Source organism: Bos javanicus, chromosome X (genome assembly GCF_032452875.1).
Source record: "Bos javanicus breed banteng chromosome X, ARS-OSU_banteng_1.0, whole genome shotgun sequence".
In the NCBI taxonomy this organism is placed as follows: domain Eukaryota; kingdom Metazoa; phylum Chordata; class Mammalia; order Artiodactyla; family Bovidae; genus Bos; species Bos javanicus.
Window position 1 is genome coordinate 124,613,247 of NC_083897.1, and position 14,319 is coordinate 124,627,565.

The 14,319-nt window shown below is 40.9% G+C and overlaps 1 pseudogene; it reads right to left on the reverse strand.

Annotated features, from left to right (window-relative positions):
• Positions 1-813: 813 nt before the first annotated feature.
• On the reverse strand, positions 814-1,914 carry LOC133242892 (DNA repair protein RAD51 homolog 4-like; annotated as a pseudogene).
• Positions 1,915-14,319: the final 12,405 nt, after the last annotated feature.

Sequence of the window (14,319 nt, forward strand, 5' to 3'; positions counted from 1 at the left end):
CAGTTCTTATACATATCTATTAATTTCAACTTTCTGACTGTGTCATAAATATACTTAAGGGGAAAGGTCTCCTAACATCTGTGAAAACACGGACTAAAAGCTAGTGATATTTCATGCAAAACCAAAAAAATTATAACCATATTCATCAGTTTACTCAGTCCTATCCATTAATCCTTTTTACTAACAGTTTTATGAAATTGGAGTTTCCATTAGTCTTTTAAAATATCTTACCTACTTTAGCAGTATGATTTAAAAGTCATCAGACACCTGTCCTCAAAATGTCCTTTCTGTGACTCTTCTCGAAGATGTGGCTTTTCTTCAAAGCATCAGCTTATCTGTCTATGAATGATAAAGTTCTTAGAAAGGCAAAATTAAAAATCTGATCACAATGCTTCCTGACAAAGAAGCTTATCCCCGCTGTTGTGACATTTGACATTTTAACATAACAACGAAGATTGTAACATTATAGTAGGACATATCCAAATTTCAGAAACTTTATATAACTTCTAAAATGCCTATATTAATATCATTTATTCATGATGTATAATCTGAAGAGGCTTATCACTCATTTGACAATGTTTCCATGTAGTTTAACATACCAGCCAATCCTAGTTTTACCTATAGATATAGATGTATAGATATGTAGCATCCTCTCTTGCCAATTACATTGTTTCTGGAGAGAGGACCTAAGGACTGAGATGGCTGCCCAGCCTGAGAGCTTCTCTGCAGCCCCATGGGCTGCTGGCAATGAATAGCACTGCATACGGGACTTGAGGGCCTTGATACTTCTCTCTTTTCCAATCAACATCTCAGTCATGTGTGATCTCCCTGTAATGCTGGGCTCTGCTCTGGTGCCCCACAGGTCCCAGTGTTCACTGTTTCTTGGAAACCTGTTGGCAGACGAGGGGATGTGGTCAGACATGCCAGGCGCCGGCAGCCTGAGGCTCCTGTGCCTTGGCCAATGTCTAGGAAAAGCTGGGTGCTGGGTACAAAGCTCCAGGAGCATTTGAGGGCAGGTTTGAGCTGCCTGCTGTCCCTGTCTGAGATCAGGTGGCTGGTCACTGCCACTGCCATGCTGAGGTCCTGGGCCACAGTCTTCAGCTTGTGGGCCAGCTGCAGCATCAAGGCCAAGTATTCCCTCTGTGAACCTCCCAGAAGTGGGATGAGCACCACAGGGACAGAGTCCACAACACCACCTTCAGAGTCCCTGAAGAAATGCTCACCTGCTGAATCACAGCACCTGGAAGGTCCTATATCACCTTTGGCATTTGGAAGATATCAAATGCAGGCACCACCTGGGTCCTCTGGAGAGCTCCTGCCTGCTCTTCCTGATCCAGGGTTCTGGCCTGAAGTAGCTAGAGGAGGCAGGAGGCTGTGAGGCTGCCATTGGAATCGATGTATAGGATATTCTGTTGCAGCCGTGGGCCACGTTTGCAGCCACCCAAAGACATACCTGGGTTTTACTGCTACCTGGGCCTCCTGTGATTCCAGTCACTTCTCCAGTATAGAGATAAGCATAAAGCAGTTTGTCCAGGCTTCCAATGCCAATGGACAGGATGGCAGTGGAAGTCTTCAGTTCCTTGAACAGATCAGCACCATTGAAGGGGAAAGCTGAGAACTGAGCCAGCAGAGCCCACCTCAGGGTGACCAAGACCTTTAAGACAAGCCACTTTTCTGGGCTACCTCCAGGTCTGCAGAAACTGTCTTGATCCCACCACTCTGCAGGAGCTGGACCATGTCCTGGGTGAGGCCCAAGCATGGTCTGGCCTGGAGCACACCCATGTTCCCTGGGGGTCCAGGGCTACTCCGCTAAGGCACATCTGCCAGGCCCTCTCCAGACACTTCCGCACTCCCGCCCCCACCGCTTGGCCCCTTTTAGGACCTGGTGTGGGAGGCAGGAGGCAGTGGTGGCATGCATGGCATGGGCCCCATGGCAGCTCCTCAGTCAACTCTTTTTTTGGTTGCTCCATGTTCCTTGTGGGATTTTAGTTCCTGGACCAGGGATGGAAACTGGGCCCTGGCAGTGAAGGTGCCTAACCACTCAACTGCCAGGGAATTCCAAACTTTTAATAAGAAAACCCATTAGTTCAATTAAGTTTAATCTAATCTCAGCCCAACCATGCATAAAACTCCTTTTTTTACTCAAAACATTTATCCCACTTTCCCACTGTAGTAAAATGTTTCCTTTATTATTTTTAGTAGTTTTAATTCCATATTTAAATTTTAATCCTCAAATCTTAAAAATCTTAATTTCTAGTGAAAATTAGGAGGCAAGTAATTGTTACCAAAATCTGGAGCAACTATTTCAGATAATTTTCAGAGCATAAGTATTACTATAGAGTTTACCTAAGACTGGTTCCAAATAGGAAAAGGAGTACTTCAAGGCTGTATATTGGCACCCTGCTTATTTAATTTATATGCAGAGTACATCATGAGAAACGCTGGGCTGGAAGAAGCACAAGCCAGAATCAAGACTGCTGGGAGAAAGATCAATAACCTCAGATATGCAGATGACACCACCCTTATGGCAGAAAGTGAAGAGGAACTAAAAAGCCTCTTGATGAAAGTGAAAGAGGAGAGTGAAAAAGTTGACTTAAAGCTCAACATTCAGGAAACGAAGATCATGGCATCTGGTCCCATCACTTCATAGGAAATAGAAGGGGAAACAGTGGAAACAGTGTCAGATTTTATTTTGGGGGGCTCCAAATTCACTGCAGATAGTGATTGCAGCCATGAAATTAAAAGACGCTTACTCCTTGGAAGGAAAGTTATGACCAATCTAGATAGCATATTCAAAAGTAGAGATATTACTTTGCCAACAAAGGTCCATCTAGTCAAGGCTATCGTTTTTCCAGTAGTCATGTATGGATGTGAGAGTTGGACTGTGAAGAAAGCTGAGTGCCAAAGAATTGATGCTTTTGAACTGTGGTGTTGGAGAAGACTCTTGAGAGTCCCTTGGACTGCAAGGAGATCCAACCAGTCCATTCTAAAGGAATTCAGTCCTGGGTGTTCTTTGGAAGGACTGATGCTAAAGCTGAAACTCCAATACTTTGGTCACCTCATGCGAAGAGTTGACTCATTGGAAAAGACTCTGATGCTGGAAGGGATTGGGGGCAGGAGGAGAAGGGGATGACAGAAGATGAGATGGCTGGATGACATCACTGACTCGATGGTTGTGAGTTTGAGTGAACTCTGGGAGTTGGTGATGGACAGGGAGGCCTGGCGTGCTGCGATTCATGGGGTTGCAAAGAGTTGGACATGACTGAACTGAGCAGAACTGAACTGAAAAGCTCTTATCTCAATTGCATTTAATTCACTCAAAAATCTCATCATACCAAGTTATTGTTCTTGCTGACAGATATTTGCAACAGATATAATAAGACTTTATAGAAATTCTATTAAACCTAGGTTCAGTAAAAGTATTATACTTATCTTGATGATTCTAAAGACATGCCTATATTAATTAGATCAACAAACTAACCTTAATGTCAGGTATTAACTCAATGGAATATTTCCCTGTTCACAGGAACTTGAAATTCATTTTGTCTAGCTTCTTTTATATATAATTTGTAAGCACCTATTATTAAGTCAATCAAATAGAGCTCTTTATAAATTTAATTTTGACAATACTTTCCAGAGGTAGAGCTATCTCACATGTATATATGTACATAAGCATGTAAATGGGAAATACTAGAGCTCTCATAGCTTCTCTTTAAAATACTCAGTTATGAATTGGGTATTACAGTATAAACTTGTGCTGTGTTAAGTCACTGTAGTCGTGTCCGACTCTTTATGACCCTATGAACTGTAGCCTGCCAGGCTCCTCTGTCCATGGGATTTTCCAGGCAAGAATACTGGAATGGGTTGCCATTTCCTCCTCCAGGGGATCTTCCCGACCCAGGGATTGAACTGATGTCTCTTAGTTCTCCTGCACTGGCAGGCGGAAGCCCCACCAATATAAACTTACTAGCTTACAAAGAACAGTAGGAATACATTAAAGTTGCTTGCTCAGATGACTAAGGCTTTACTATTTATTCTTGATGAACCCTTAGGAAGCTTATGAATTAAAGTTTGGCAGAGGGAGCATTCCCAGTAGTTATGAGGTTTTCTTTGTTGTTGTTGTTTTAAATGTTATTCCTGCATCCTTTTTCCCCCCGTTTAGTTTCAAGTAACACAAACTGATTAGATAAACTCCAGAGAGCCCAGGTAGATCATTTGCATCTCAAAGGCACAAGAAGAGAAATGCAAATTCATCCTCTAACTGCTTATACAAAACCCAGCCATCTTGGGCTATTTTCAGGGAACTTTTTTTCCAGTTACCAAATATCCACTTCTATTTAAACAAACAAATAACAGTAATCATCTGCTCACATTTGCATGTCCCACTTTCAGCAAAACCAGGAAGAGAGAAAGGGATTTGGACTCAAATATGAGATACTCATTCATGTACATAGACACTCCCCTAAGATAAAAGTAACTGCAAAAGGCCCTATGATATGGGCTTCCCTGATAGCTCAGTTGGTAAAGAATCTGCCTGCAATGCAGCAGACCCTGGTTCAGGAAGATCCACTGGAGAAGGGATAGGCTACCCACTTCAGTATTCTTGGGCTTCCCTTGTGGCTTCATGAGACCTGGGTTTGATCTCTGGCTTGGGAAGATCCCCTGGAGAAGGGAAAGGCTACCCACTCCAGTATTTTGGCCTGGAGAATTCCACAAACTGTATAGTCCATGGGGTTGCAGAGTCAGACAAGACTTTCGCTTTCACTATGAAATAATAGCTGAGCCATTAGCTCTTAAGATCTTAGGGAATCCTTTTCTTTCATTAATGGGAGGCATTTTCTTTCATTAATGGGAGCATCTCTTAGTTTTGCAAAAATACCTCAAGGGACTATAAGATGGAACAGAGCTCTGATCATCCATACTTAATTATTCATGGCTGGTGTTATCAAATATCAAGCAAACAATTCAAATCAGTCTCTCAGGGTCACAGTTCCCTAGTTCCAAAAAGGAAGATTCCCAACCAATGCCCCATCAGTCCAAAAGGGGAGAACCCCAATCAATGCCCCCCAAAGATGAAGCTGAATGAATATGTCTGTGTACACATTATACCTGTGAGATATTTCTACCTCTTAAAAGTATTATCAAAATTCAATTTATAAAGAGTGCAAGTTAAAGGTAATGGCTTACAAATTAAATATAAAAAAAACTGACCAAAATGACTTTCAGGTTCATATGAAGTGGGGAATATTTAATATTAAGTTGTTATCTGGTATTAAAGTTTGTTGATCTAACTAATTAGACATATGTTTAGTCATCAACATTAAGCATGATACTTAATTGTACTTAGGTCTAATAAAGTCAAATAAGGCCTTATTATAGCTGTTGCAAGGAAAAAAATTTGATATGATGAAACTTTAAAGTAAATGGAAATGAGATAAGTGTTTTTGGTTTGAGACTTTCCTGGTGGTCCAGCAATTGATACTTTGCCTTCTAATGCAGGGGGTGCAGGTTCAATCCCTGGTCAGTAAGCTAAGATCCCACATGCCTTGTGGTCAAAAAAAATCAAAACATAAGACTGTAGAAATATGTAACAAATGCAATAAAGACTTTTAAAAAATTGTCCAAAACCAAAGGAAAAAAAGAGTTTTTGGGTAAACTCTTTAAAATTAACTATGTTTTAGAAATGTCTACCTAAAGAAAGGCAATGCCAAAGAGTGCTCAAACTACCACACAATTCCACTCATCTCACATGCTAGTAAAGTAATGCTCAAAATTCTCCAAGCCAAGCTTCAGCAATACATGAACTGTGAACTTCCATATGTTCAAGCTGGTTTTAGAAAAGGCAGAGGAACCAGAGATCAAATTGCCAACATCCGCTGAATCGTCAAAAAAGCAAGAGAGTTCCAGAAAAACATCTACTTCTGCTTTATTGACTATACCAAAGCCTTTGACTGTATGGATTACAACAAACTGGAAAATTCTGAAAGAGATGGGAATACCAGACCACCTGACCTGCCTCTTGAGAAACCTACATGCAGGTCAGGAAGCAACAGTTAGAACTGGACATGGAACAACAGACTGGTTGCAAATAGGAAAAGGAGTATGTCAAGGCTGTATATTGTCACCCGGCTTATTTAATTTACATGCAGAGTACATCATGAGAAATGCTTGGAAGAAGCACAAGCTGGAATCAAGATTGCCAGGAGAAATATCAATAACCTCAGATCTGCAGATGATAACACCCCTATGGCAGAAAGTGAAGAGGAACTAAAAAGCCTCTTGATGAAAGTGAAAGAGGAGAGTGAAAAAGTTGGCTTAAAGCTCAACATTCAGAAAACTAAGATCATGGCATCTGGTCCCATCACTTCATGGCAAATAGATGGGGCAACAGTGGAAACAGTGTCAGACTTTATTTTTTGGGGCTCCAAATTCACTGCAGATGGTGACTGCAGCCATGAAATTAAAAGACGCTTACTCCTTGGAAGGAAAGTTATGACCAACCTAGATAGCATATTCAAAATCAGAGACTACTTTGCCAACAAAGGTCCATCTAGACAAGGCTATGGTTTTTCCAGTAGTCATGTATGGATGTGAGAGTTGGACTGTGGAGAAAGCTGGGTGCCGAAGAATTGATGCTTTTGAACTGTGGTATTGGAGAAGATTCTTGAGAGTCCCTTGGACTGCAAGGAGATCCAACCAGTCCATTCTAAAGGAGTTCAGTCCTGGGTGTTCATTGGAAGGACTGATGCTGAAGCTGAAACTCCAATACTTTGGCGACCTCATGCAAAGAGTTGACCCATTGGAAAAGACTCTGATGCTGGGAGGGATTGGGGGCAGGAGGAGAAGGGAACGACAGAGGATGAGATGGCTGGATGGCATCACCGACTCGATGGACATGAGTTTTGGTAAACTCCGGGAGTTAATGATGGACAGGGAGGCCTGGTGTGCTGCAATTCATGGGGTCACAAAGAGTCGGACACGACTGAGCCACTGAACTGAACTGAACCCAAAATGATCTCTCTAGATAATTCATTAACTCAGACTTCCAGAGTTGTGCTAATTTAAGTTATGGAAATTTGCTGAATACCTAGATCATTAAAAAAAAAAAAAAGATACTGAGATAGCAATTACTAAACAAAAACTAAAGGTATTTAGGACTATTAATGAATATGTCTAGAGGTGCCACCCTGAGACGTTTTCTATAAGAAAACAAATGTTTTTAGAAATTATCACTGATGTTTATGTTCTCCAATCTACAAAATGCTAATATAAAAGACAGTTCTTAATTGCTTACTTCTTAGTTTTCACTAGAAATTAATGTTTTTAAGAGTTGAGTATTCTAATTCTAAACATGCAATTAAAGCTAAAAGGAGGAAATGGAAACATCTCAGTATAAAGTAGGGAAGTAGAATGTGTGTTTTCAGTAAAGAAGGTGTGAGGGATGAAATTACATTTTACTCAGAAAAAAATGTGTTCATGGTCAGTATTCATTATATTTAATGTTAATTAAGTAAATTCATTGTTACATGAGCAAGTACAAGACTGGAATTTGAACGAAATTTCTTTTTTCTTAGAATATCAGAAACTTAATCTTTTTATTTAGTTATGTATCTATTTCTGTTTGGCTGTGCTGGGTCCTTGTTGCTGCATGCAGACTTGCTCTAGTTGTGGTGAGTGGGGACTACTCTCCAGTTGTAGTTGGCGGGCTTCTCATTGAGGTGATTTTTCTTGTTGTGGAGCATGGGCTTTAGGGCAGGTGGGCTTCAGTAATTGTGATGTACGGGTTCAGGAGTTGTGGCATGCGGGCTCAGCTGCTCCATGGCATGTGAGATCTCCCGGGACCAGGAATGCAACCTGTGTCCCCTGAATTGGCAGGCAAATTCTTAACCACTGGCCCACTGGAGAAGTCCCTGAACGAAGTTTCTTAGAATGCTTCTTTTTGATAACAGATTGTGTGTTTGTGTCCTTAAGTAATCTGCATTTTTAAAAAAAATCTTTTTCTGATTTTAGTTAAATGAATATGTATTGTTTCACAGTGACCTATGATCCTGCTGTGTTTTGAAACCTTTTTGATATTTTTAACTAACTTACCAAATATTAAAATCTAACTAAAACTCTTTTAGCCTCCAGCTGACTCTGGGATGCTTCAAAGGAGCATCTCTGAGACATCTCAGAGAGGAATTTGTTAAACGAAGTTTATATGGTATGTTGCTGCTGTTGCTGCTGCTGCTAAGTTGCTTCAGTTGTGTCCGACTCTGTGCGACCCCATAGACGGCAGCCCACCAGGCTCCCCAGTCCCTGGGATTCTCCAGGAAAGAACACTGGAGTGGGTTGCCATTTCCTTCTCCAATGCATGAAAGTGAAAAGTGAAAGTGAAGTTGCTCAGTCGTGTCTGACTCCTAGCGACCCCACGGACTGCAGCCCACCAGGCTCCTCTGTCCATGGGATTTTCCAGGCAAGAGTGCTGGAGTGGGGTGCCATTTTAAGTTAATAACTAGAATTATAACTGATAACATTAAATCAGGGCATATCAGATTTTAGGAATCCATATACATTTTGGAATATCTGTATTAATGATATTATCCATACATTATAATCTAAGATTCATCTCCAATCACTATTACTTCAAAAATATTGTCAAGTGATTGGAATAAATCTTAGGTTGTAGTGTATGGATAATATCGTTAATATAGATATTCCAAAATTTATATAGATTCCTAAAATCTGATATGCCCTGATTTAATGTTATCAGTTATAATTCTAGTTATTATCTTAAAATGTTATATTACAGAAATACCCAAGTTTCTTGCTCATTTCATTGTTCTCTGATTTTTAACCATGCTAAGTTTTGTCTTTTATAGAAAATAATCATTTTTTTTGCACTGATGCTTTTTCAAGAAGACTCATAAAATGGGCTTTAAAAAAAAAACAGATATAAGTTTTTTAATTCAGATCAACAGGAATTACATGAGACCAAATTAACTGATGAATATGATTTGTTATGACTTTTGGGGAAATTATAGTAGCTTTAATTTTTGTTTTCCAGAAAACCTTTCCTCTTATACTATGACCTATGACAAGTTGATAAAATATACCTTTGTAAACAAAGATGAAACATTTATCTTTTTTGTCTATCTGATCTGTCCAGAATTTGGCTTCTCCAGTTGGTCGCCTGTGGACTTGATGGTTTATTATAACTGGATTATAACTAGTTATACTAATCAGTTTTAATTTGTTCTTTGTTTCCAAATTGTTTGATTTGTATCTGCCTGCTACACTATGACTCTGTCAATATTACTAGCTACATTACTTATAACCTATTTTATAAGATTGTTTGTCTCTTACAGTACCCAGTGTATAACCAGGCCTCCAAGAAAATTGATGATGACTAAACATCTGGAGGAAATAAATCACATGTATGACTTTTATAGAATAATTGTAATAGTATGATTTGAGGTATGGGAAGAAGCAACAAGGGAAAACATTTCCTGGATTATAATAGACTAGTAAGATATAGGATCCACAGAATTTTAATTATCAACAGGGCCTAATCCAGAAATTAGCAACTGGAGTGGCCTAGCAATAAGAATTTTCACATGATTTGGAATGAGCCTCCCAGTGCTTTGGGACAAAAATTGGTCATGAAATGTCTCCCAAATATTGGTTGAATTTGGGACCAAAAGGAGGAACTGAGAAATGGAATACTACCTGCCATATCAGTAAACACAGGATGTCACAGTCATCAGGAATGCAGCCACCAGCCACCCTCAGCTGGCGAGCCCTGAGGGAACTCAGGAAGGAAAAGAGCACCTGCTTATCTAGCAGCCATCAGATTGTAGTCACTCCTCATGGTGAGCCCTGAGGGAACTCAGGCTGTGAAAACACAGGATGCTGGCTCCATATAGGTGAGGTGCATATCAAAGGAAGGATTTCAGCAAACCCAGACTCTTACATATTTCCATATAGAGAAAAGCACTACATTCCTTAACACAAGATATCTTGTTTTCCTTTATTAACAATAAGCTTTTGTTCCTAACTATCTGCTATTTGTTACAAAACTCATATATATCCTGGCTCCACTCCTGCTCCCCACCTTTGTGGAGCAGTTCTCTCAAGGTTACATGAGATGCTGCCTCCTGGGCTTAAAGTCCTAAAAATTTCCACTGAACAGAACATAAACTGTCAATCTTCATGTTGTGAATATATTTTTAGTCAACAATCTTAATACCCCATCCACCCTGGCCTCATAGTTGAACTCAATTAAGGAAAAGGCCATTAGAAAATTTCCATGGGACTTTCCAAATGGGGCTTAAGAGAAGGCTATCTCTTTCCCTTGGAAGGTGGGACTGGGGAAGTGTGAACCCAAGACTGGCCAGAAACCATGGCTTCTGTCTCATGGAAAAAATAAATCTAAAGAAAAAAGAGAATGAAATCAATATCAACAAAAGATGAAGAAAATTTTTATGAAATTCAGACCCTTGGTTCCTGTCCTCTCTGAGATCTAGCCATGCCTCAGATCTTAACACTGATTAACAAGAACCAATAAATTCTCCTTTTGCCAAGTTGGATTCTATTTCCTGGGTTCAAAAGATACATATGTTTCAATCAGAAATATTTATAAAAATCTAAGGTAGACACTCCAACTATGACCCTTTGAAAGGTGGATTAATTCAGCTAAAAAAGAGGCTAAGTAGTAAGGTAACTTATCAAGGAAAGGTGTGACATTTTGTGGAAGATGGTGATGAAAGACTGATCTCCACCCACTCCCCACTTTTCTCTCCCTTTGTCCCTCCCATTAGAAGACCATTTGTGGAACTGCATTTCTCCAAGAAGGGAAAGAAACTTGTATAGTGATATACAGTTTCTTGAAGCTGTCAACTAAAAAATATTCACAACCTAAAGGTGGAGAGTTACGTTTTATTCAGTTGGAATTTTTAGGACTTCAAGCTTGGGAGGCAGCATCTCAAGTTACCCTGAGAGAACTACTCCAAAGAAATGAAGGAGGGAGTCAGGATATACAGGAGTTTTGCCACAAAGAGCAGGTACTCTGAATATTAAGAGGTTATTGCTAATTAAAGAAAACCAGATAGCTCAAGGAATTTAGTGCTTTTCTGTGTATAGGAAGAAGCAAGAGTCTGGGCTCACCGAAATCCTTCCTTTGATATGCATCTCAGCTATCCACCAGGCATCTTGTGTTTTCCTATCCTGAGTTCCCTCAGGGCTCACCATAGGGAGTGGCTACAGTCTGAAGGATGCTGGATGGCAGGTATTGTTTTCTTCCTGAGTTCCCTCAGGGCTCCGCAGCTCACCAGGGAGGTAGTGGCTACAAACACTGAGGACTGTGACATCCTTTGTTTATTCATGTGGCAGGAAATATTCCATTTCCCAAAGCCTTCTAAAATATCGGGGGAAAAACAACTTTGAATGTAAAAACTAGGAAGAGAGCAAATACTGAAGCATTAACATCGATGTTGTTTATGGCCATTCATGTGCAGACATTTCCATCTGTAAAACATTAATTATAACCATGATTAAGCTCCCCTTGTAAACTGCATATAAATTAATTCAAAGGTGAATATTTGGGTCAATTATTTTATATATCAGTTACTATTCCTAGGAAATACATTGAATTATATAACTAATTTTTCATCTAAGTTGGGAATTTTTATTTAGTATTTTAAATTCTTGTCTTCATGCAATATTTGTGAGGCAAGCCATTGGCTTCCCTGGTGGCTCATATGGTAAAGAATCCACTAGCAATGCAGGAGACACAGGAGACCTGGGTTAAGTCCCTGGGTTGGGAAGATTCCCTGGAGAAGGAAATGGCAATCTACTCCAGTATTGCCTGGAGAATCCCATGGACAGAGTCTGGTAGGCCACAGTCCATGGGGTCACAAAAGAGTTAGACATGACCGAGTGAGTAACTTTTCAAGCTATTGAGTTTCATCTCCCTATGTGAAAACTGTGGGGTTTTTTTCCCCCTTCCTAGAGAAACAAACAGGAATCTAACAACAAGTCCAAATTGGTTTACTGGGAAAGGATGGGAAAATAGAGATGCTGGCCAGTATGTTGCCACCCAAGAAGAGCCCTGCTCCAAGAAGTGGCTTTACTTCCGGGCAAACTGTCCTTCATCTACACAGACCACAGGCCTCCTCCCAAGGCATGATCTCCTCTCAGCACCTGGCGACATGGAATTTTCATGGCTGCCTGTGCTATCCCTCAAGTCTGTCTCACCCAACACAGGACACAGTCTGGTTAAAACAGCTGAAACCCCAAGATGGCTTCCTTTTTTACTACGCAGACTGTTTCTTCAATCTGTTTCACAGGGAGCTTGAGGAAAAAAATCACAGGTGACAGCAGAGGGCACTCTTTCCTACGTTATGCCACTCACCACCTCTGGAAGGAATTGTGAACTTGTGTTTGTTTTTCTCGGTTCCTGAGGTTGACAATGGGCACACATTCCAGCCTGAGCTAACACACCCATTACTGTTTTGTTGTCTCCTTCCCTTTCTCTACTGCCCCTTTTGTTCTCAGCTGGGTGATCTCATATTTGGAAAAACACAGAGCAGAAAGTCATGGTGGCTGGCAGCAGCCTTGCTGGAGGAATACCTGAACAGAGGAAGATATGTTTTCTGTAGAGCTTCCTGTGCTCAGAAGGAGTAAGAAGTCCTACTTCTCTATAGAGGCCAAACTGTGTGGTTGAGATCTGTGTTGGGTGTGCCCCCCATCACCCTAAAGGAATGCAGACAGGAAGCTATAAAATTCGGAGCATTCCTGCCCTTAGCCACCACTCCCCATCTGTTCCTGCTGTGTCTATGCCACAATAAATGTCACACAGCACATGTTGGGGTCAGCATAAGGGACACTTGAGAAGCAACTTGAGAATTGTGGGTGCATGTAACTCACAAACTCTCCCCCAGTAGAAAAGCTGTCCCTGCAGCAGCTGGGAAATGCAGAGAGCATTATGGCCAGAAGGAAAATGGGAGAAATCACTACAGAAAATGGAAGATTTGACATATTTTCCTAGGAGATCTTCACAGGACAAAGACATGGGTAGGAAAATATTTGTTCTTTGGGTCAGGCAGCTTTCTATATTTATTCTAGATAAAATGCCCACTTCCTTTATTGGATTCTTTTTATTTTTGTGTTATTGTCATTTGATCTAGACTTCTCAGTCTGCCGTCTTCCCCCTACAAAGAGGGCTATAGGATTCCCAAATAAGGCAACAGGTTCCTGCCTGTCACTGCATGTGATCATGGCTGGGCTATGTGTCAGGGAACGAGGGAAACAGAAAAACCACAACCTTTTTTGGAAGGCCTCCTGCCTTTCTGAATGCAGAAATGTGAGGACTGCTTCGGTGACTCATCCCCTCAAGGTTGAGAGGAGGGTGAATTTTACCTTACATGTCTTTCAACTTACAGGTTTAGTGGCAAAAGTTGCCAATCAGAGCAGGGTGTGTATTTACCACCATTCATTTAGCATGCTTCCTGTAATCTGGGGAGACAACACAGGAGAAATGTCTCCTGTCAGCATTTCTCTCCCATTGGACTGCCTGGTACTCTCTTTCTTATCATGACATCATCTGCTAACCAAAGATGAATGTGCCTGGGCAGTGGAAACGTCCTGAGAGTCATCATCTATGCAATCTCCTACTACAACATGTTTTCCTAAAAACGCTAGTAGCCCTTTCTAAAAACACTAGGCCTTCCTAAAACTCTTGCCCTAAACTTGTTCAGATGCTGATGGCAGTGGAAGGAATTATGGGCAGCACAGTTGACCTGGGCTTCCCTTGTAGCTCAGTTGGTAAAGAAGCTGCCTGCAATGCAGGAGGCCTGGGTTTGATCCCTGGGATGGGAAGATCCCCTAGAGTAGGGAAAGGCTTCCCACTCCAGTATTCTGGCCTGGAGAATTCCATGGACTGTATAGTCCATGGGGTCGCAAAGAGCTGGACATGACTGAGTAACTTTCACTCACAATTGACCTAGGGTGCACGCATGCACTATAGACCTTATAAGGTACAAGCAGACTGCTGCAACTTATAAAGGAAAATCCTGTAACATGTTTGGTGGTTTTTGGAAACAACAGCTAAGATGAATTCTAGGCATGCCCCAAACTTCTTCAACTCTTTCTAAAACATTATTTCAAACTTTGTTCCAAGGACCAGTTACTCACAGGGCACCACTCCTTTTTGCCTTCTTTCTCTCCAGCAATTTTTTCTTCGGATTATAATTGGTTTAAAGAGAAGACCAGATTTATATTTCTTTGGTTCCATTCAGTGTCCAGCAGCTACAGATTATGAGTGCCCAATTAACAAGTGTT